This window comes from Mandrillus leucophaeus, unplaced genomic scaffold (assembly GCF_000951045.1).
Source record: "Mandrillus leucophaeus isolate KB7577 unplaced genomic scaffold, Mleu.le_1.0 Scaffold753, whole genome shotgun sequence".
Lineage (NCBI taxonomy): Eukaryota > Metazoa > Chordata > Mammalia > Primates > Cercopithecidae > Mandrillus > Mandrillus leucophaeus.
In genome coordinates this window covers 941,736-962,461 of record NW_012108175.1, presented here as the reverse complement: position 1 = coordinate 962,461, position 20,726 = coordinate 941,736, and the positions used below count along the sequence as shown (strand labels likewise).

At 41.4% G+C, this 20,726-nt stretch overlaps 1 long non-coding RNA gene across 1 annotated transcript; it reads right to left on the bottom strand.

Annotated features, from left to right (window-relative positions):
- Nucleotides 1–1,537: 1,537 nt before the first annotated feature.
- LOC105529194 lies at nucleotides 1,538–6,559 on the bottom strand. The gene is made up of 3 exons (XR_001004470.1): nucleotides 6,462–6,559; nucleotides 4,799–4,924; nucleotides 1,538–3,173 (listed from the first exon to the last, which is right to left on the bottom strand). It is a non-coding gene; the product is annotated as an uncharacterized LOC105529194 (long non-coding RNA).
- Nucleotides 6,560–20,726: the final 14,167 nt, after the last annotated feature.

Below are 20,726 nucleotides of genomic sequence, written 5' to 3'. Positions count from 1 at the left end.
TGAATGTCACTTTTGCTTTTTTGGTCTTTTCCCTTCCCACACATGCCACTCCTACTTCACTCCACTGGTAAGTCCAGCTGGAGCACAGTGAATACCTGATTAAACAGTACTCCCCTGGCTTCCCTTACCCAACATGTCATCCTGCCAGGTCCACCTGGATGATTCTTCCCACATCAACTGGAAGCCTGAGAAAGAAAAAGTCCTGGGCTGGGCGCGGTGGCTCACACCTGCAATCCCAGCACTTTGGGAGGCCAAGGAGGGCAGATCACGAGGTCAGGAGATCGAGACCATCCTGGCTAACACGGCGAAACCCCGTCTCTACTAAAAGTACAAAAAAATCAGCCGGGCGTGGTGGCGGGCGCCTGTAGTCCCAGCTACTTGGGACACTGAGGCAGGAGAATGGCTTGAACCCGGGAGGCGGAGCTTGCAGTGAACTGAGATCGCGCCACTGCACTCCAGCCTGGGCCACAGAGCGAGACTCTGCCTCAGAAAAAAGAAAAAAGAAAAAAAAGAAAATAAAAAGTCTTTCTGTCTCAGGGGACTATGAATGCAGAGACGAAGGGATTTCCTTCTTTCCAAAGTATGGATGCACCACTTCCACTTCTTTGAAGCTTAAAATTTTGGGGGTAGTTGCATTTTTCACAGGTTATCTGCTTTAGCTCCTGTCCCCTTCTTACAATGTGAGGTGGGGATAAGAGCAAGAAAGCCTTTCTCTTCAAGGAGGAATAGGGCTAGGAAGTGTGTGTGTGTGTGTGTGTGTGTGTGTGAGAGAGAGAGAGAGAGAGAGAGAGTTTGTATGTGTACGTAAGTTCCTACACCTACACTTTTAAATCAGGCTCCCCTGTGAGGAGGACCTGTTCTGACCCAGGTCGACATAGCTTTGTTTTCTCCGTGTGATTAATGTCAAATCAACTTCTGCACTCTTCAAGGAAGTTGCCATGTTGCTACTTCTGGTTCCCACGCAGCCCCTAGGTCAGTTCATGTTTCACAAGGAGTTGCTCCCCTTTTGCGATGATTACAGAAGTCAAAATAGTACACAAAAGTAACAAAAAGGAGTCCTCCACTTCACCACCCAACATACTAAATCCATGGTAAAACCTCAACATTTTCTTCATTCCAGACGCTAGCTTCTCCTAGTTGGCAAAAGGAACAACTCTTTCTTCCCTGTCGTGCTTACAAGCCTCTGAAATAGGGTCTCCACCCAGTGGAAACCTCAACTTCCTTCATGAAACAACTTTGTGTCCAGACCCTATAGCCTTTGAAAATAACCATTATCTTTCCCTACTACCCATAGAAAAATGAGTTCCAGGTGTTGGAAAGAGAATCCTGGTTGCATTTTCACCGGTAAAAGGAGCCACACATCCAGGGATGCTTCTCCATAAGAGCTAAGGATTCCCAGGGATATCTCAGTCATTCGTCTTAAAGAGCCTAAAGATTACTGATTCTAATACTCCCTTATTAAAGATGAGAAAATGAAGCTCAGAGAGGAACAAAAACACAGTTAGTGGTAGAACAGAGACCAAAGGTCAGGCCTGTGAACTCCTCAGTGCATGTATTTATTGCAGCATCTGGATCACCTTTGCTTCAAAACTGAGAATTTTTTTAAATACAGGACAAGCTAGTAAAGAATTCCTATGTAATAGAGATAGTCCACAGCTGCAGGATAGGCTAAACAAAAATCAGGTGGGGACCTTTCTTAGGCAGATGGCTGGTTGGGGAAAGTAGATGAGTGAAAAGAGGAAAAGATCTCCAGAAGATAGGGAAGGTATAAAGTTTCTCTACGACAGTTTCCCAAATCATGCTTCATTGGACATTGACACAGGAGAAGGCCTGTGGGAGAAAAGAAATTCATGATCAGATAGGTGTGGCAAAGGCCTCATTCTATGGTTTCCTCTTTGAGTTTCTCAATGCAACGTTAGACTATTAAAGGCTCTGAAAAATCCTACAAGAAAGCACCTGTATAACTCTGTGTAATCAAGTAATACCAAAATTTATTTGCCCTCTGAGTCTGCTATTTTGCCTTCTTCCTCCAGCCCTTGACACTGTTTCTCAGGAATAAAAATATCCTTCATGCTGGCTACTACCTCATATGCTCTATAACATTGCGGTGTTCACAGTTTGATTTTTTTTCAAAATCCAGAGTACAATTTGGCCCCAAAGCCTAAACCCAAAGCTAGTGGACTAGAGGAAAGCCAGTCAATCGGTAAATGTTTATTATTTTCTGTAACTAAAGTACTGGGTTTTGGTAGGGGAGACAGCAATCAAAGACATAGCCTTGTCTTCTAGAAGCTCACAATCTAGTTGGGAATTCAAGAAAACCCCCTGACAATTCAAGAGTTGTCAGTTGTCACTGACAATTCAAGAGGGCAATTCTCTCCTACTGCTGTTAGACAGTAGGAGAGAAAGGGGCACATACCAGGGCCCAGGCAAGAAGTGCTTTGTGAATGAAGGAGGAAAAAGTATAAGTTGACTTTCAAAAGTCTCTGGAAACACTGGACTTTAGCTGATACAGGAAATATAGGGAAGAACTGGATAGGCAGAAATAAACGGAGAAAGGGTTCCTAGAGGAAAAGACTTGTGGAAAAGGGAAGAGGTAGGCAAGATCAAGGAGTATTTAGAAGGCAAGACTGAGTGTCAAGAAAGTGAATTTCTAACCCCTGCTTACTCACATAAACCATGATGCTTGTGTGAGAATTCTGATGTCCTACATGGGAGAATCTGGGAGGGGAATGTGAAGGAAGAAAATAATAAAGAATCAAAGGGCACTTCCATTCTTGAACCCATTATACATTTTCAAGTCTATTGCACCACCATCAGCACTCTCATGGTGTGTGTAGACTCAGCCCAGGGCTGTATTTCCCAGAGATGCTACACTTTTTCTCTGGTGTCCTCAGAAAAAAAATGCCTCAGTTCCTGCAGAGTCACATAAAATAACTTGTGAGAACTTGGTGCTTGGTGAGCATCCTTGTATCCAGCTGGCAGTCCATTCGTCATATGCCATCTGCCCTGGCCTGGAGCTGGTAAGCATATGCCGCACTTGGGGTATTTGACAAACTGACACTCTACCACACGGAGTGTCCAACTCAGCTTGTCAAATACACGGAGCGTGGCACTGCAGGAGGCCGGGCCAGGAGATTCTGTGGGGAAGTGAGATCTTCCTGGGAGATACGACCCTAGAGGGAAAGAGAGAGAAAGGAGTGATGAAGTCACACCCTTAGCCCCAGGGAGCTTGCTGAAAGAACCAGACAAAGCACCAGAATACGAAAGTGAGCAAAACAGGCATAAGGTTCCTAACCAGAATAGAGATCCTGAGGATAAGCAGGTAAAGCCCAAGTGACACCCGGTGCTCAGCTGGAAGCTCATCAGGCCTGAATCCTGTAGCTATGGCATTTCTAGGGGTCCCAAGCTTCAGTGGGTTCCTCTATGCAGCAAAGAGGGGAAAATTTGGTCATCATCCTGCCTCCCTGACTTGAGGAAAGTACCAGACCCCAGAGACAGCATCCTTGCTCACTCTTCTCAATTCTCCCAAGCTGTGTTTTCACAGTGTTGTGGTTATGCACATAGGCTTTGAGGTTAAACGTGAGCTTAAATCCTAGTTCTTCCATTAGCTAGCTAGGCAACCTTCGATCAATCATTTCGCCTCTGTGAGTTCAAGTTTGCTACACCCACAAAATGTATTAAGTATAGTACCTACCTCATAAGATTATTGTGAGAATGACAGGAGATAATGCATGTAAAGCCTTTGGTTCAGTATTCAATACATAAAAAATACTCAAAAAGCAGTGGTTGTACCACTGAAATGAAAGAAAGAGCTATTGGCAATTGATTTAGCAGGATCTGGACAGGTGTGACATTGATTTCTTGTGGTCTCAGCCTTGCCTAACTTGATCCTCTTGTCCCATAGGGACTCAAGAATGGCAGCTATTAAAGTGCCCTTAAAGATCATCTAGTCTCACTCACTTAGGTTATAAATGAGAGAACAAAGGTTCATGTTGGGGAGGAGACTTGTAAAGTTTACGCAATAAGTTTTTTACAGTTCAGCAGTATGGCTTATACAGCTTTCCTCATTGGTTATTTTGCCTCCCTTCTCTGTATATCCCTCTAGGAAAGGCGAGACACATCAACAAAGAGGGCAAAAACAGGCAATAGCTTTGCAATGCAGCATTTGGGATCAGTGAACCCACAAGCCACCAGGGCAATAAGGAAGCTGCCAGGAGCAGGGTCAGGTCTGAGACTTCTGGGACAATTCCCTTGGCAACAATCAGATCCTGTTGCTAAAAATGCCAGCCTGCTGGTATCAAATTACTGCCCTTACCAGCTGTGGCAGTTGATCTGTGAGCAGGTAGCTGGTCTACATTAAATAGTGTCATGAAAAGTTGCAAACTTCCCAAGGTTACCAGAAATGGTAAACTGTCCCCATGAGGCCGGAAAGCCTTGTCCCAGCCAAGGCAAGACAGAGGGATTCAGCCTTGTCTTTCAGCAAGAAAACACTGTATTTTTTCTTGCTCATTTCTTTTAATTGAATGTAAGGGTGTAACATACCCCTTCAATTTAAGTTCTGGTAGTAATCTCAAAACTAAAGCTCTTTCACCCCCTCACTTCCCTTTCTACCTACCCAATTCAGCCTAAGCCAACCAGCAGCAAAAGCAGCAGTCATGGTCACCAGATATGCCATGAAAGAATCAGACAAACTTGTGTTCTAATGCTGTCTTGGCCATCAACTAGCCAATCATGGCTTTGGCAAGTCTTTCTTTGGGCTTCAGTTGTCTTCTCTGGAAATGGGGACAAGAAGACTTACCTGGCAAAGTTGTTGGAAAGTGTTGCTAAGCTTTCCAGAGCCTCCCACATAGGAGCTCAAAAGGACCCTTGTCTCAGCTCCTGGACCTGTGATTGGAGGCCAGCCAAGCATGCTGATTAACAGAGTCTAAGTTGGGGATGGCAGGGAAGAAAGAAATGGATTGTTACCTTTTTTGTATCATTACCCTCATTGGCTGCCAGCTCCAGTAAGAAGACCTATATAAGGTGGAGGTGTTCACAGCCTTTTGAATGCCCTTTCTGACTTTATTCACCTCCAGAAACCCTGGAAAGGAGGCATGAAAGGGGCAAAAAATTATTAGTACTTTGAAGTTTGGAAAGCCTTATAGACAATATTGCTCCAGTATTAATGGAAGGAGTTAGTAGCTGAGCTGAAACTAAACTGATTTCATTTCCACTCTTGCTGTTCTAGTCCATGCCTCTCCAATGGAGTGTGTGTAAGAAAATCAGATTCAGTTGAGAAATGTTCACCAGACCCATAGAAAGAAGAGATAAATGTCTATGTGGGATGATATTAAGGGAATTTGAAAGCTCTTCTCTTCGGCAGATATTACTTAGAATAACATCATTTTTCCCCATATGAAATGCAAAATCCTCTATTGAAGAGCTTCACCAAGCCTCTATTGTTGACACAAAGGGTGGGTCAGTTTTTATGGAAGGAATTGGAGGGAATAGACCAGAAGAACGAGGGGTAAGTAGGTGTCTAGGAATCTCTGAACACTCAGAGAGAACCAAGTACCTGAAAGAAAAATAGAAGAAAAGAAGAAGTCTTCAGGACCATGCCTAAAACTTCCAGACTGCCTCTAGTATGAGGAGGCCCAACTGGGTTAGTTACAGGACACGTCCTGCTGCTTGATGTCTCAGTCCTCCTAGGATAGAGCAGAAAGAGGACTGATCTGGGAGCCACCCAGCTCTGCTACAGATTCTCTGTATGACTTTGGGCAAGTCCTTTTCTTCCTCTTTCTGGACCTCAGTTTTTTCCATAAGTACCTAGTCCCTAAGAGCCTTTCAATTTTGAACTTTTAGGAGTCAAAGATTGGACTAGAAAGAGGCTTTCATCTTCGAGTCATGCCTCTCAGAGAGTGCTATATGGATTACCACCAGCACTCTCCTCTTGGATGTGTTCAGTCCCCCCGCCCCACAATTACATATGCAAAGATTACACTCATCTTCTTTCTTGACAGAGGGCTGACAATCATGAAAATAAGGAATCTAATAACTATGAGTCTCTAGACAGCATTTATCTAATCATTCTTTTCCTCTTTTTAATTTTTTATTTTGCAAAAGGGGTGAAAAAAACTGTGTCCTAGATTGGAGAAAGGACTTAAACAAAGATACACATTGGGTAAATGGTAAAATCAGGACTGCTACTAAGATTTCCCGACTCCTGGGTCCAAAGAACATTCCATTTCCATGTGACTGTCTCCTAAACATCCTATTGTATAGAAAATATCCTATCCCCTTTTCCCCTCTACTAGAAGCTCTAGAATAAAAGGCCAGTGGAAACCTTCTTCCTCCCACCTTTGACCTTGATTCCTGAGGAGGGCCTGAAGAGAATGGGATGGGCAGATCCAAGCCACCCTTGGCTGCCATGGACACTGCCCCAGCTTGGGAATCCAAGAAGAAAGGGCAAATGGATACCATACCTGTCAGTGGAGTGGTGCCTTGGTCATGGAGGGGACACTGATTCCCCAGTGCTGAGCCAACCTGCAGGGGCCAGAGGGAATTGGGCTTTATGCCGTGAGCAAGAAGCTTGTGTGTTTTGAAGGGCCCTTGGTGTCTTCAACAGGAAACAGAAATGAGGAAGATAAGACTGAGGTTAGCCAACGGAAATCTGGGTGCAAAATGACAAAACAATGCTGTTGTGAAAGGGTCTGCTACTGCAGCAATAGTAGCAGGCCACTGCCCTGCCTCCACCAACTCCCAGCTGACCTTCAACAGACAATAACTTTCCAAGCTGCAGAGAGAGACAGTAGAAAGCACCTGACTGCCCTAGGCTCTGCCTGTGGATCAAGGAGGTTTTCCCAGAATAATTGAGGGAAATCTGGAATGCCAGAACTGAGACATTATCTAATGAAAAAACCCGTAGTCAAAATTGAGAAATGGAGCCCCTAAGGGATAAAAGGAAATGCCCAGAATCACAAAGCAAATTAGCGGCAAAGCTGAAATTTAAACCCATCCCTATGGACTCCAAATCACGTGTTCTTTCACTCTGTCAGAATACCTCCTGGTCCTGGAATACCATTTTATTTCCAACATCTCTCCTGGCATATAGAACCAGCTACATAGTTTGCAAGGTGCAGTAAAACATGAAAATGATAGGGTCCTTATTTAAAACTTAAGAATATCAAGATGATGACAGCAGAACATTAAACTAAGTGTGGGGTCCTGCTAAGCATGGAGCCCTGTGAAGCTGTACAGGTCATATGCCTATGAAGCTGGCCCTGGGGCACAGCTATGACCACAAGCCACATTCTGTCATCTTAGGGCTTGCAGAAGGAAATAAATAAGGAAATTTACAATTATTAGAGTACTTATGATATTCTTTTATGTGTATTATCTAATTTATTCAACTACTTTCTGGTATGGTATTATTATTCTTATTTATAGGGGAGGAAACTGAGGCACACAGAAATAAAGTGACTTGTCTAAGGAAACAAAACTAGAAAATAACAGAGAAGGCAGATTTTTCACTCAGGTCTAACTCCAAATGTTGAGGTTTTCTTCTACTTTCCCACACTGGCTACAAGGAAGGGAGAAGAAAATAGTTGACTTTGAGAAAGAAAAGATAGTGCCAGATCCCTAAGTTCAACTGTGACCTTCAGGCTAATGAGGGACATGAAAAGTGTGAAAAGAGGGTGAGTGGTTTCCTAGTGCCTCATGTTTGCAGTCTCCAGGAAGTCCCCATTAACAGCCAGGAAGATGACAAATTCCCACCATGCAGTGCCCTCCACCATGAATCTTGATGGCATGAAGGATGGGAGGGGCAATGTTTTCAGGGTATACTTTGACAGCTTTCAATGACTGCAGTGCCCTGCACAGTCCTCTGTCTACACTAGTGGAAGTATGGCCCTGAGTGGTACTCAAGCTGTGGTAAATAATCTTTCCAAGCTACACACATTCTTATAAATTCAGGTTCAAAGAAAGACCACATCCTGTGAGCCAAGAGCCCTGGGCCCCAGTCCCTACTCTACTACCTCCTGGGGCATTAGTTTCTCCTTTAACCAACAGAGGTTGGACTAAATGGTCTTGGAGATCACTCTAACTCAAACATTCCCTGGTTCCTTTGTGGCTCTTCGTTACTCACTCTGGGCTTCCCCGTGGTTGTAGGACCTGAGGCTCTGTGGAAGCCTGAGATAGGGATTCACTTGCACTAACATCACTCTGTAGAAAACTTCCTTCTATCAGAATAATTTATTGGCTCAGGCCTCAAGACCCCAGATCTAGCTTCTAGAAAGATTCAGTTCTTGTTTCTTTTTGGTTTCTGACTAAAGCTTGGAGCAGAAGTAGGGTGGTCCTGTGGGCACTTTGCTAAAAAGGGACCCCCTTCTTCCTATGCACACCATGGAGATTAAGTTTAGCTACACATGTTTTTTTTCTCCCCTATCAATCAGAGTACTCTACAGGCCTTTTAACAGGGGTTTCTGGAGACAATGTGTTTACCTAAAGTAGTGATTAATGGTATCCATTTTGAGCCCAACAACAGGGCAATAAAAGAGAGCATTAGGAACCAGAAGGCTCTGAAAATCATACCACCTATGCATAGGGCCTGAATGAGAGTAAAGGGAACTGGGCTCAGAGTTCCTCTTTAGCCCACAAACACAAACTATGCTGGGAAGGGCCAAATTTCCAATAACAGCACAAAGGAGCTTCTCCTTTTTGATCTGTTGTCCAGGCTTCTGAGGAGAGTAACCAAAAGTCACAAAGTATTCCCATTTTGTATGATTTCTGCCTTGCCTGTGCCTGTGGAGGGAGATGAGAAAGAAGGGAAAATAGTTGACAAGGGGAGCAAGCAGGCAGTGCTGGGGTCCCACACTGCAGACACTCATTTGTTTCCTCAGTACTGGAATGGAAAGAACACTGAATTAGAGTCCTTGCATCTTAGACCCTAGGTTATAGACCAAGCTCTGTAACTCATTAATTATGTGACCTTAAACAAACATACACAGCCTGTCTGAGTCTTAGTCCCCACATCAGATTGAAGGATTCTCAGGCTAAAGGGAAATGGAAGACAGGTGTGCACCCCAAGAGCTATGTTACCCTACAGAATATGATAAGTAATTTGACAAAGGCATGAAGATATGTATATAAGATTCTCCCAGGGCAGAAGATGAGGAGGTGATGGTAACTGGAAAGGTTCTCAGAAGAGTAGGATTTGGGCTCCATCTTAAAGGATAGAGAGGAAAAAATGATGCGCACTGTCTCTGGAAAGCCTTCTCTGACAACCACCTGCAAAATTAGTTGCTTCCCACCTTGCCCTCCTCTACTCTTGAAAAACATTCACACTGCACTTAGGTGTCAGTCTCTCCAAGAAGACCAAGCACTCCCCAAAGTAGGAACTATGCTTGATCTTTACTGTCTTCTTAGGCCTAGGAATAAACTACTTATCCCAGAACTGTCAGGTGAATAAGTGAATGAGTTAATGCATAAGCAAAAGAAAGAGACCTCATAGCCCAATGTCTCCACATTGCTTAGCTTACCCTACCTTCATGAAGGAGCTGAGAAGCCCCCATCCTTCACTTTGAGTTTATCTTTCCCCCCACTTCCTTTCAGAAGACTTTCAAGAAGAGGCCCTAGGGAAAATTGCAAAGCTAAGGCCACTTCCTGTGCAAGTGGCTGGTGTCCACACACTCTACCTCAACCCTGGTGATTGCTATGCATAGGATTGCATCAGGGTTTTCTCTGAAAGGAAATACAAAGGCTGGTGCAATGTGTAGGGCACCCGCAGGCCAGGACTAAATAACTTTTTGTACACCTGGGCCTGGGGACAGAGGTTTCACTGTGAGGCTCCCACAAAACAGTGATATTGACAAGATAAATGGCAACAATTAACCCAATAACTACAGCTTAACTATATTCAGCAAGGGTGTGTTGAGCCCCTACTGGCTACAAAGCTCTATGCTTGGCAAAAGGGGGAAAAAAATAAACATACAACAGGACAGAAATGTACAACAATCTAACATAAATGTAATGTGAGCCACAATTATTATAATAATCACATTAAAATTTTTAATAAGCAAAACTAATTTTAATAACATATTTTATTTAGCTCAATACATCCACAATGTTATTTCAACCTGTAAACAATGTAAGCATTTATTAATAAGATATTTTACATTATTTGAAATGTAGTATGTATTTTATACAAACAGTACATCTCAATTTGAACTTGCCATGTTTCTAGTGTTAAATTGCCATATGTGGCTAGTGACTACCGTATTGACCAAAACAGGTATAAGACATGTTCTCTACCCTCTAGGAATTCACAGTCTAGTCCAGAAACCAGAATGCTACATAAGCATGTTCAAAAAATGAGTACAATAGTGGAGGTGCATATCTGGAAAAGAGAACTGCACTAAGAGTCAGGAGATCTGGGCTACATTCTTTTCTCTGCCACTAATTCTCTGTGTGACCTTGAGCAAATCTCTCTCCCTTTCTGGGCCTCCATATTTCCATCTCTACAATAAGTCTGATTAAATTTATTCATGAAACAAATATATGTTGAATGTTTTCTTAGTGTCAGGCATGGTGCAATGTAGTCAAGATGCAAAAGTAAACAAGACATATAAAACGCCTGCCTTCTTGACATATACAGTGCGGTGGAAAATAGCCATTAAACAAATTTTTTAAACGTGTCAAGAAAGGGGGGAGATCAGAGAGAAGGGAGAACACAAAACAGGATAGCATAATCCACCAGACTTGGATAGGTCAAGAAAACTTCTCAAAGGAAGTAACTTTTAATGTGAGACTGAAAAATAAAAAGTAGTGAGCCAAGTGGATAATAGGTACAAGGCAGTTCCAAGCAGAAGAAGCAACATGTATAAAGGTTCTGAGATGGAGAATAATGTGGCATATTCCAAGAAGATAAAAGGCTGGTATGGCTTGAAAAAGAGTGAGCAAAAGGAAAAAAAAAAACAGCATAAAGCAAGTAGAAGAGATAAGCAGGGGGCCAAACTAAGAAAGGCCTTGTATGCTAGGTTGGGCATTTGAGACATGAGAAGCCAGAAAGTGTATATAGGTGATGCAGTGCCTTTCTATATTCAAGCCTAGGAATTTAGGGGTCCAGACCATGGCAACAAAGACGAAAAAAAAGTTAATTCCAACTGGTTGGATTAGAAACTTCACAGAAGAGGCCAAATTTTAAAAGAGCCTTTAAGGATAACAGGATCAATAATCAGAGAAAGGCATTTCAGGCAGAGGATAGGACCCAAGTAAAGGTGCAGAGATAGGAAAGAATATGGTGAGCTTGTGTGAATAGGTAGACTACCAATGCAAAATGGCAAATATAAGCCTAGGAGTATTTTTAGTATTTTTGAGTATCTATAGACATAGTAGAATAATAGTAGCCCAAAGGCCTATCCAACACACCAAATGTGCTCTGGAGGAAACCTGGCAAAGACCTTGGATCTATCAAGAGATCCATTTTGTACTGGAACAACAATAATTAGCAAGTATTGTAAGCTTACTAAGTACTAGGCACTGTTTGAACCCCTTTACATATGTTAGCTTATGTAATCCTAGCAACAACCTTATAAGGGAGATACTATAATTACTTAGTAAATGGCAGATGTAGGATTTAAATATTATGCAACAATTTATGAATGGTAGAAATTTTGGAGCAATCTACAAAAAATATATAATATGTCTCTGGCTAGGAAATGTCAAATTCAAGTCAGTTATCATCTCAGTCTTTAAGGACAGTTTTTTCCAGGAAAACCTCATTAATTTCCAATTTATGATCATTAGACAAGTCTGAGCTGAAGCTGACTTTTGTTTAGCTTCTTAGAAAGACAAAATAAGTGAAGTAAATAAAATGGGAGTTCCAGGGAATTGTTTAAAGACAGAAAATCAAACTGGTTCTACTTACTCCCCATACCTTACTCCCAGTCAGAGTCCTTCATAAGCTTCCATCTATGGCAGAAATAACTGAAGTGACCCTAACCAATCATTTTAATCCATTTCCTATAATGGCCCACCTACTACTACTAAGCAGCAGCTGGATTAAAAATGGATTAAAACAACTACTAAGCAGCAGTTGTTTTTTTCTTAAATTGAGTAAAGAGTTTATTTGGGCCAAGCTTGAGAGCTGCAACTCGGGAGCACAGATTCCAGTTGCCCTAAATATACAATCCTTTGGGAACAGTTTTTAATGGACAATGAAGAAAGGAATGAGGAATGCACTTTCAATAACCTATTGTAAATAGTGTATTTGGAAGAAACAAACATGCATTTATTTAAAATATATATTCTCACTCCAGTCTGTCCCTCACTCCCACTATTCACATCACACCTGTAGTCCCAGCTACTGGGGAGGCTGAGGCAGGAGGATCACTTGAGCCCAGGAGTTCAAGGCTGTAGTGCACTATGATCACCTGTGAATAGCCACTGCACTCCAGCCTAGGCAACAGAAATAAATAAATAAATAAATAAGAGGAAATTCTGTCATTTTCAACAACATAAATGGAATTGGAGATTACGTGAAGTGAAAGAAGCCAGGCACAGAAAGACAAATGACACATAATCTCACCTACATGTGGATTCTAAGATAATGAAAGTTATAGAAGCAGAGAATAGAATGGCGGTTACAGAGGCTTGGGGGTGGGTGGAATGGGGAGATAATTTTGAAAGGGTACAAAGTTTCAGACAGAAGGAAAAGGGTTTTTTTGAGATCTATTGCACAGCATGGTGAATACAGTTAATAATAGTATATTGCATGTTTCAGAATTGCTAAGAGAGTATATTTCAAAGTATTCAATAAATTATAAGCATTTGAGGCAATGGATATATTAATGAAATTTAATTACTCCACATTGTATTCATAAATCATAACATCATTTTGTATCCCACAAATACAATTATAAACTTAAGCAATAAAAAATTAAACGAATATATCTATATCTGTATCTGTATCTATATATCAGTATAGAGATATTTCCTAATTCATACTGGGGTGGTTGCCCCTGATATCACTGACTTGGCACACACACACTATTTTCATCTTCTTAGTTTGTCTTCTGAGTAAAGGAAGGGCAAGAATTGCACCTTTTGGGAAACAAAAAGAAAATTTAGACCAGACGCTTGAGCTTTCACCAGAGCTAAACATTTGCTAGAACTAGATTTGGCACTGATTCAGGAATCAGTCAATCCCTAAAAATGTGATACCTCATGGGCTTTCAAAGCGGGATCCTGAGAGCTCCTGTAAAAGCCAGATAATGCAAGGTAAGAAGCAGAAAATCTTCATATTGGCATCAGAAGGGACACTGCCCGCTATTCTCAGTTCTAGGCAGAATAAGGAATGGCAATTGGAAGAAAAACACTTTTCTGAGTGCTTAGTATGTACCACCTACTCTCACTCTCTATTGTATCACTTATTACTCTCAATAACGTTATAAAATAAGAATCATTTCTATTTCACAAATGGAGGCATTGAAGCATGAAGAAATTAAGCAACTTTCTTCAACGTCACATATTTAGTAAGTAGCAGAGATGAGATTTATAATTTTGTTAGAATTTAGAATTCCAAATTCTAAAATTTAGAATTTTATCCCTAAGATGGCATAAGAGAGGCTACTCAATGACTCACCATATCCTTTGGCCCCCTCAAACCCTGCAGCCTAGCTGTTTCCCCTAGCCTTAAAGAAAAAAGGGGGTTATTTCACTCAATTGCAAACTCCATGAGAGCAGGAACCATGTCTGTCATACCCACTTTTCAATTGGTCTGTTGATTTCTTTTTCTTAATTGATTTTGGGAATACTTTGTATGTTAGAGAGATTTGCCTTTGTATGTAATGAGAATTGTAATTATTTCCACTAGTTTGTCATTTGCCTTTTGACTTTGTTTCTAGCATGTTGTAGTTTTGTTTATTGTTTATGTCCCCTACTAGAGTGTAAGCTCCATGAGGGTAGTTATTTTATTTTATTTTTAACTATATCCCTAATGCCTAGAGCTGCCCTGCTTATATAGTAGGTGCTCAATAAATATTTGCTGATGAAAAAAATCTTCCTGTTCTGCAAGGCCAGAAAATGAGGTGATACCTGAATACTGAAAGCTTTGACCTTCCTTGGACTCTGGTTCCTGATGACCTGGTTCCTGGAAGCCATCAGGTTTGAAGGCTCATTGAGAATAGCTCTAGACAGAGTGTCAGGAGACCTGAGTTCCAGGTCCAGCTGTGTATAACATGACTTTTAACATGGCTTATAACATGACCTTGGGAAGTTTCCTTTTTGCTCTGGGTATTGGTCTCCCTGTATCAGTTCATTCTCATATTGCTGTAAAGAAATACCTGAGACTGGGCAATTCATATATTTTTTTAAAAGTTTAATTGCCACATGGTTCTACAGGCTATACAGGAAGCATAGCAGCATCTGCTTCTGAGGAGGCCTCAGGAAGCTTCCCATGGTGGAAGACAAAAGGGTGCAGGCACATCACATGGTGAGAGAGATGAAGGAGAAAGGACGGAAGTGTTACACACTTTTAAACAACCAGATCTCATGAGAACTCAATCACTATTGCGACAATAGTACCAAGGGGGATGGAGTTAAACCTTTCATGAGAAACCACCCCCATAATCCAATTACCTCCCACCAGGCCCCACCTCCAACATTGGGGATTACATTTCAACATGAGATTTGGGTGGAGACACATATCCAAACTATATCACTCCCTCACCCCCCATTTGTAAATAGGGTAAACTATATGGTCTTTAAAGGGCCCTTCTCTCTCCCATTCACAGATTGGTCAAGTTGTCTAGTAACAAGGGTGCCAAAGATAGCAAGACTGACCAAGGCCCTGCCATCCTGGAACTCACATTAAAATGAGGGACACAGGCACTTGCCAAAATATCTCGGAATACAAATGTAAGTGTTATACAGGATAAATATAGGGTATCATAAGATCAAATAATAGTAAACCTAATCTGGTATGAGAGTTTAGGAAAGGGTTTCTTCAAAAAATATTTAAGACCTAAAGAATGATCCAGACTAAGTAAAGTTCTCGGGCCTTGTATATATGTGTACATATACAATATTAACATTAATTATACTATATATTACTAGTTACTTGTTAATTTCTCATTATTGTAATGAATATGATTACTTGTTGTAGATAATTTATGATACTATATACTATACCTATATACTATATATTATATATATATCACTATAAACTATAATTTATAGTGATACTATAAACATTATATTATATTAAATATATACATATATGTATTAAAAAAAAAAAGCTTTCTAAACTGCAAAGTGATAATACAACTGTGAGGGATGAATTTTCTCATTTGTCTGGGGATTTCTCCTGACCTGTTTTGGACTTCCATGGGTGGCCCTCAGTGAAGGTTTCTTTGAGACAGGTCCTGAACCTAAATCTGAGTCCCCTTGGGATTTGTAGGGTGACCAGCTGGTGCACTTATTAGTACAAAGTAGACATCATCTATCTCTGACAAGGAAAGATATATTTTGGAGCCTGGAACTAGCTCTAACTATATATTAGGCTCATTTGCCTGAGCTACTGGTGATACAAGACATCTTAGAAGCTGCCTGACTTATCTGCAAGTGTTGGCAATGGAGGCAGACAGAAAAGGGGAAGAAGCTCTGTGGGTCTCTCTAGCAACCTTGACTATCCAGGAGATGATCAGTTCTTGGACATTGTGGCATAAATTCCCAGCATACACAGGATTTCCCACCTTATCATTATCTCTCTCTCTCTCTCTCTCTTTTTTTTTTTTTTAGACGGAGTCTTGCTCTATTGACAGTCTGAAGTGCAGCGGGGCCATCTCAGCTCACTGCGATCTCCGCCTCCTGGATTCAAGCAATTCTCCTGCCTCAGCCTCCCGAGTAGCTGGGACTACAGGTGTGTGCCACCACGCCCAGCTAATTTTTGTATTTTCAGTAGAGATGAGGTTTCACCATGTTGGCCAGGATGGTCTCCATCTCTTGACCGCGTGATCCGCCCGCCTCGGCCTCCCAAAGTGCTGGGATTACAGGGGTGAGCCACTAGTCTGGCCCTCATTATCTCATTATCTCCAGCAGGACTGGAGACTCCAGCACACTGTGTTGATAGGGCTAGGGAACCAGAGGAAGTGGGGGAAGAGAGACAACAGTTGAAGAAGGACTACTGTGTCCCAAGCTAGATGCTTTATGCACATCCTCTTATGTAATCTTCATAACAACTCTATAAGGTGAGAGTTGTCATATCTTTCACTGATAAGGAAATTGAACCCCAGAGTGCTCAAATGACTTACTTCAAGTAATCCACTAAACTGGAGTTCAAACCAATTTTTCTACTGTCTTCCATACCACATGCCACTTGGAAGGTCCATTTTAGTGTCTTTTGCTGCCTTCAGGCTGGACCATATCAATTTTTACTCCAAAGCAGGATAATTATATCTAAGTTTAGGGGGATCACAAATAAGGAAATTCTCTCACTTCTCTTCACATGAACTGGTGCTCCTCTGGCAGGAAGTTGAACCTCCCATCTAATCTGAACCAGGCCTATTGTGGTTTAAGTCAACTTCCTCTTCCTTTATCCTACTTTTCTTCTGAACATCCTTCTCTGAGCTGCAAGCTGCAGCCTGAAACCTCTCAGGAACCTCTCATTTTACTCCTAAGCAAAGGGGTTTTGGAACTGGAATCTACTACTCCTACTTCATTTTCTTCCTACTACTCCATTGGCTCTGTTCTCGCAAAGCTCATCAACCAAATAGCCTGTTCTCAGACATTGTCCTATTTTGTCCCTCATCTGTTGATCTCTGAGCCTGTACATGTAATCACATCACAACCAACTTTTAAAAAAATCTCTTTCTAGTGACCACCACATCATTCTTCAGATCACTCTAAAAAGTAGTTTCCATAGATTACCTCACTGTTTAACCTCCTAATCTGCCATAATTTAGCTTTTTGTCCTTTATTCGCATTTCTGCACTAACCTTGGTAACTGTTGTCATGAAATTACCATGAACTCCTAATCAACAAAGCCAAAAGCCTCTCTACTAGCCCTCATCCCCTTCAATGTTTCTGCAACAGATGACTGGTAGCCATTTCTTCTTTCCTAAAACCTGTCATCAGATGGCTTAGAGAATACCCTCCCTCTCCAGACTGAATTTGATCACCAGAACCACAGAAGTATGGTTCAGATGAGATGTAAAGATCAAATTCATGCCAGAGGATCATAGCCAATTGCAGAGACTGTCTTCTCTATTTGTTTCCCTGATACCTAGCAGAGCACCTGATCCCAAATAGTGCTCAGTGAGAATTGTTGAATTTACCTATACTCCTCTGATTCACCTATCTTTCTAACCATTCTCTTTGGTTCTCTTAATGACATCTCTTTCTTTCCTGTTCTTTATTAAATGTGTTTCCAAATATTCTGTACTTTGGTCTTTTTATTGTGTCTCTGCATGCTTGCTTACTCTCTTTCTATCTTCTCCACCTCCAGATCGGTAGATTCAATCTAATATTGAACATATCTCCCTGAATGCCTAAGTCCTTATGCCCTAGACCCTACACCTAAAACAAACTTGGTCATAATACTGTGTTTCTTATCTCCATGGAGAAAATCCAAGCTAGAAATATCAGTCATCATTGATCACCATTATATATTTTTACTAATACTCTGATTATAACACGACCTTACAGTGTGATATTTTTTGTCCATCCCTTTTTCTCATGAGTAGCCTGTAGTTCCCTCAAGAAAAGGTATCTCTGTTTAGATGTATTTCTGTATCACCAGTGTTTGGCACATAGTAAGGGGCCTTAGTGTTAGCAATTGTTAGCTACATTAATAAAGGGTGATGAAGTCAGCTCCCAGGGTGCCTGTATTTGAGGAAGAGAATAATGTTGTTCCCAATGATGAAGAAGAATATAGAAAAAAAGATGAAAATGATGTTCATTTTCATCCAGGAATCTTTTTATCCTTAAAGTTTGATATTTATTGCCTGGATGATCTTTTAACAACACAACTCCAGTGGTGTTATTGCACTGCTTATAAAAGATGAGTGGCTCTTTATTGCTTTAAGCTTAAAGTTCAAAATCTGTCAGCTAGGTGATCAGGATCTACCACAAAGTAGATTTTCTGTAAATGTTGGTTTAATCTGACTAAAATGCCTACTGAAATAAATATTAATATTTGTGTTATATAGTCTGACTCCATCTTGGCTTATGGATACTTTCCACACATGTTTAGTCCACAACTCCAATTCTGCCTGAGTTAAAATCTCTTCAGATGGCAGGGGTGAGTCATTTCTTAGGCTCCATACCTAGAACACAGTAGACTTTTAGTGAACGATTTGGAATCACGATGTGTCTGGAGGTGAATATAGGCCAGCACAGCAATTGGGTTGATGAGTAGTCTTTTCTTTTTTTTTTTGAGATGGAGTCTTGCTCTGTTTCCCAGACTGGAGTGCAATGGCGCAATGTCGGCTAACTGCGACCTCCACCTCCTGGGTTGGTTCAAGCAATTCTCCTGCCTCAGCTTCCCCAGTAGCTGAGATTACAGGTGTGTGCCACCACGCCAGCTAATTTTTGTATTTTTAGTAAAGACAGGATTTCACCATGTTGGCCATGCTGGTCTCGAACTCCTGACCTCATGATCTGCCTGCCTCGGCCTCCCAAAGTGCTGGGATTACAGGTGTTAGCCACCCCGCCTAGCCAGTAATGTCTTCCAAACCTCTGTTTTCTTCCTATGGATATAATGAGACAAAATTTGAATAGAGAAAAACACAATTGCAACCAGGGTTACATTCCTGTCACCTTAGGTAAGGAAGAAGAGGAAATGAAAATCAGAGAGAGGCTGCAAAGCTCTGTGGGCTGAAGGGAGGAAATCTGTTGTAAATGTCAAAAGGCAAAGCCGAAAATAAACCTCAGTCCTTTGGAGAATTACTAGTGAAGTTAAGTTTGATTGATTTAAAGATTGTTTTTCAGAGAGTTCATAAAACTCATGATCCTGAATTGAGGGTTGTTTGGGAAAAACCCCAAACCATTTTTTTCCTCTGCTTTCACATCAACACAACAATCAACATGGAAGATTACTGTGGCCAAATGTGTGGGATAGTTTCCCCCACGCACAAAGCAGCAGACACCAGCTGAGTGTCCTCTAATTCAATTCCAACACCATCTACCTAAAGATAGCCTCAGGTCTCACAAATTGAGGGCTTATTTCCCAAGACTTCCATTCACCAAAGACAACAATCCCAAGTCCAGGCCTCCAGAACTTCTGACTGGGCAGTGTCAAGTTGGGGTTCTCACTACCTTCTTTCTGAGTTCAATTAATTAGATAGAGTGGCTCACAGAACTCAGGGAAACACATGTGCAGTTTTACTATAGAGAATATTACAAAGGGTACAGATAATGAGATGCATATGGTGGGGTACGGAGGAAGTTGTGTGGAGCTTCCATACTCTCCCAGGGCACACCACTCTCCAGGAACCTTCACGTGTTCAGCTATCCAGAAGCTCTCCAAACTCTGTCCTTTTAAGTTTTCATGGAGGCTTCATTACATAAGCATGATTGACACTCATGTATAAATGTGATTGGATAAAAAGGGTATTATATCATACTAACAGACTGGGTTGAGGAAGCCAGCAAGGTTTATCTATTCAGATTCTTCTTGGCCTCTCTACACAGCATTCTTTCCTCCTGGGTATGAGTCAGGACCTTCTCCGGAATGAAGGTCTTAGGATCCACAATCAAATTAGAATGCTGCCTTGGACAAGTGGAAGGAGAGCAGGAGAATATCAGAGAGAGAGAGAAATTCTGTTTTCTGAGGCCTGCTTCTGAGGCCTAAAGGAACTGTGGATGAAAACCTACACACACATACACACGGGCCAAGAAAGAGACTGCAAAATCTAGACATAGAATGCTGTAGGACAAGAGCCTGTGTAGAACAAGATTATGACCTACACTTAGCTCCTGGCTTTACCACTGATCCACTGAGGAAAATTAGACAAGTTTCTTCCCTTCTCTGGGCTTCAGTGTTCCCATGTGCAAAATAAAGGACTAAGCTTCTTCATATAACAAAAAGAGTGAGATAGAAATGCCCTTCAAGGATGTGGCTTACTTCTCAAGCAGAGACCTCTTACTATGGACCACACAGTTTAGTTTTACAGAACCCGTACAGTTCAGTTTTGAGAAGACACCTGGAGTTGACCTGATCATACTCCATGAACTGACCCACGCAATTCAAACTCACAGAAAGCTGATATAATACACAGGAGCTTTTTTTGTTTGGTTTTGTTTTAATTCCAGAGATAATATAACCCAAAAACAGCTGGGAATGCTCATGTTGGCTGAACAGCAATCTCTGTCTTGCTTGGAAAAATATATTCTGAAAGCCAAATTAATCAGAAAGTTGCTTGATGAAAACATGGACAAGACAAAACAGATTAAATGAGCTTAACAAACTCTTCTTCTCCCCAAACCTCATCAACTAAGATAGGATGAAAGGAGGGGTCAGGGTCACCTCTTTCTTTTATCTATCCTTTAGACACACCATGAACACAATGACCACTTTCAGTTCTTGGCACTGTTTTTTTCCAGTCTTCATGCAAAATCCCCACCTGCCCTTCTGCATTGTTTCTGCAGCTGAGTTAATCCTTTTGATGAGGCTTCTACAACTTATTTAACATTCAGTCAGACCTCTTGAGATTCCACCTTAATTAGATTTCCGATTTCTTCAAGGCCCTGTT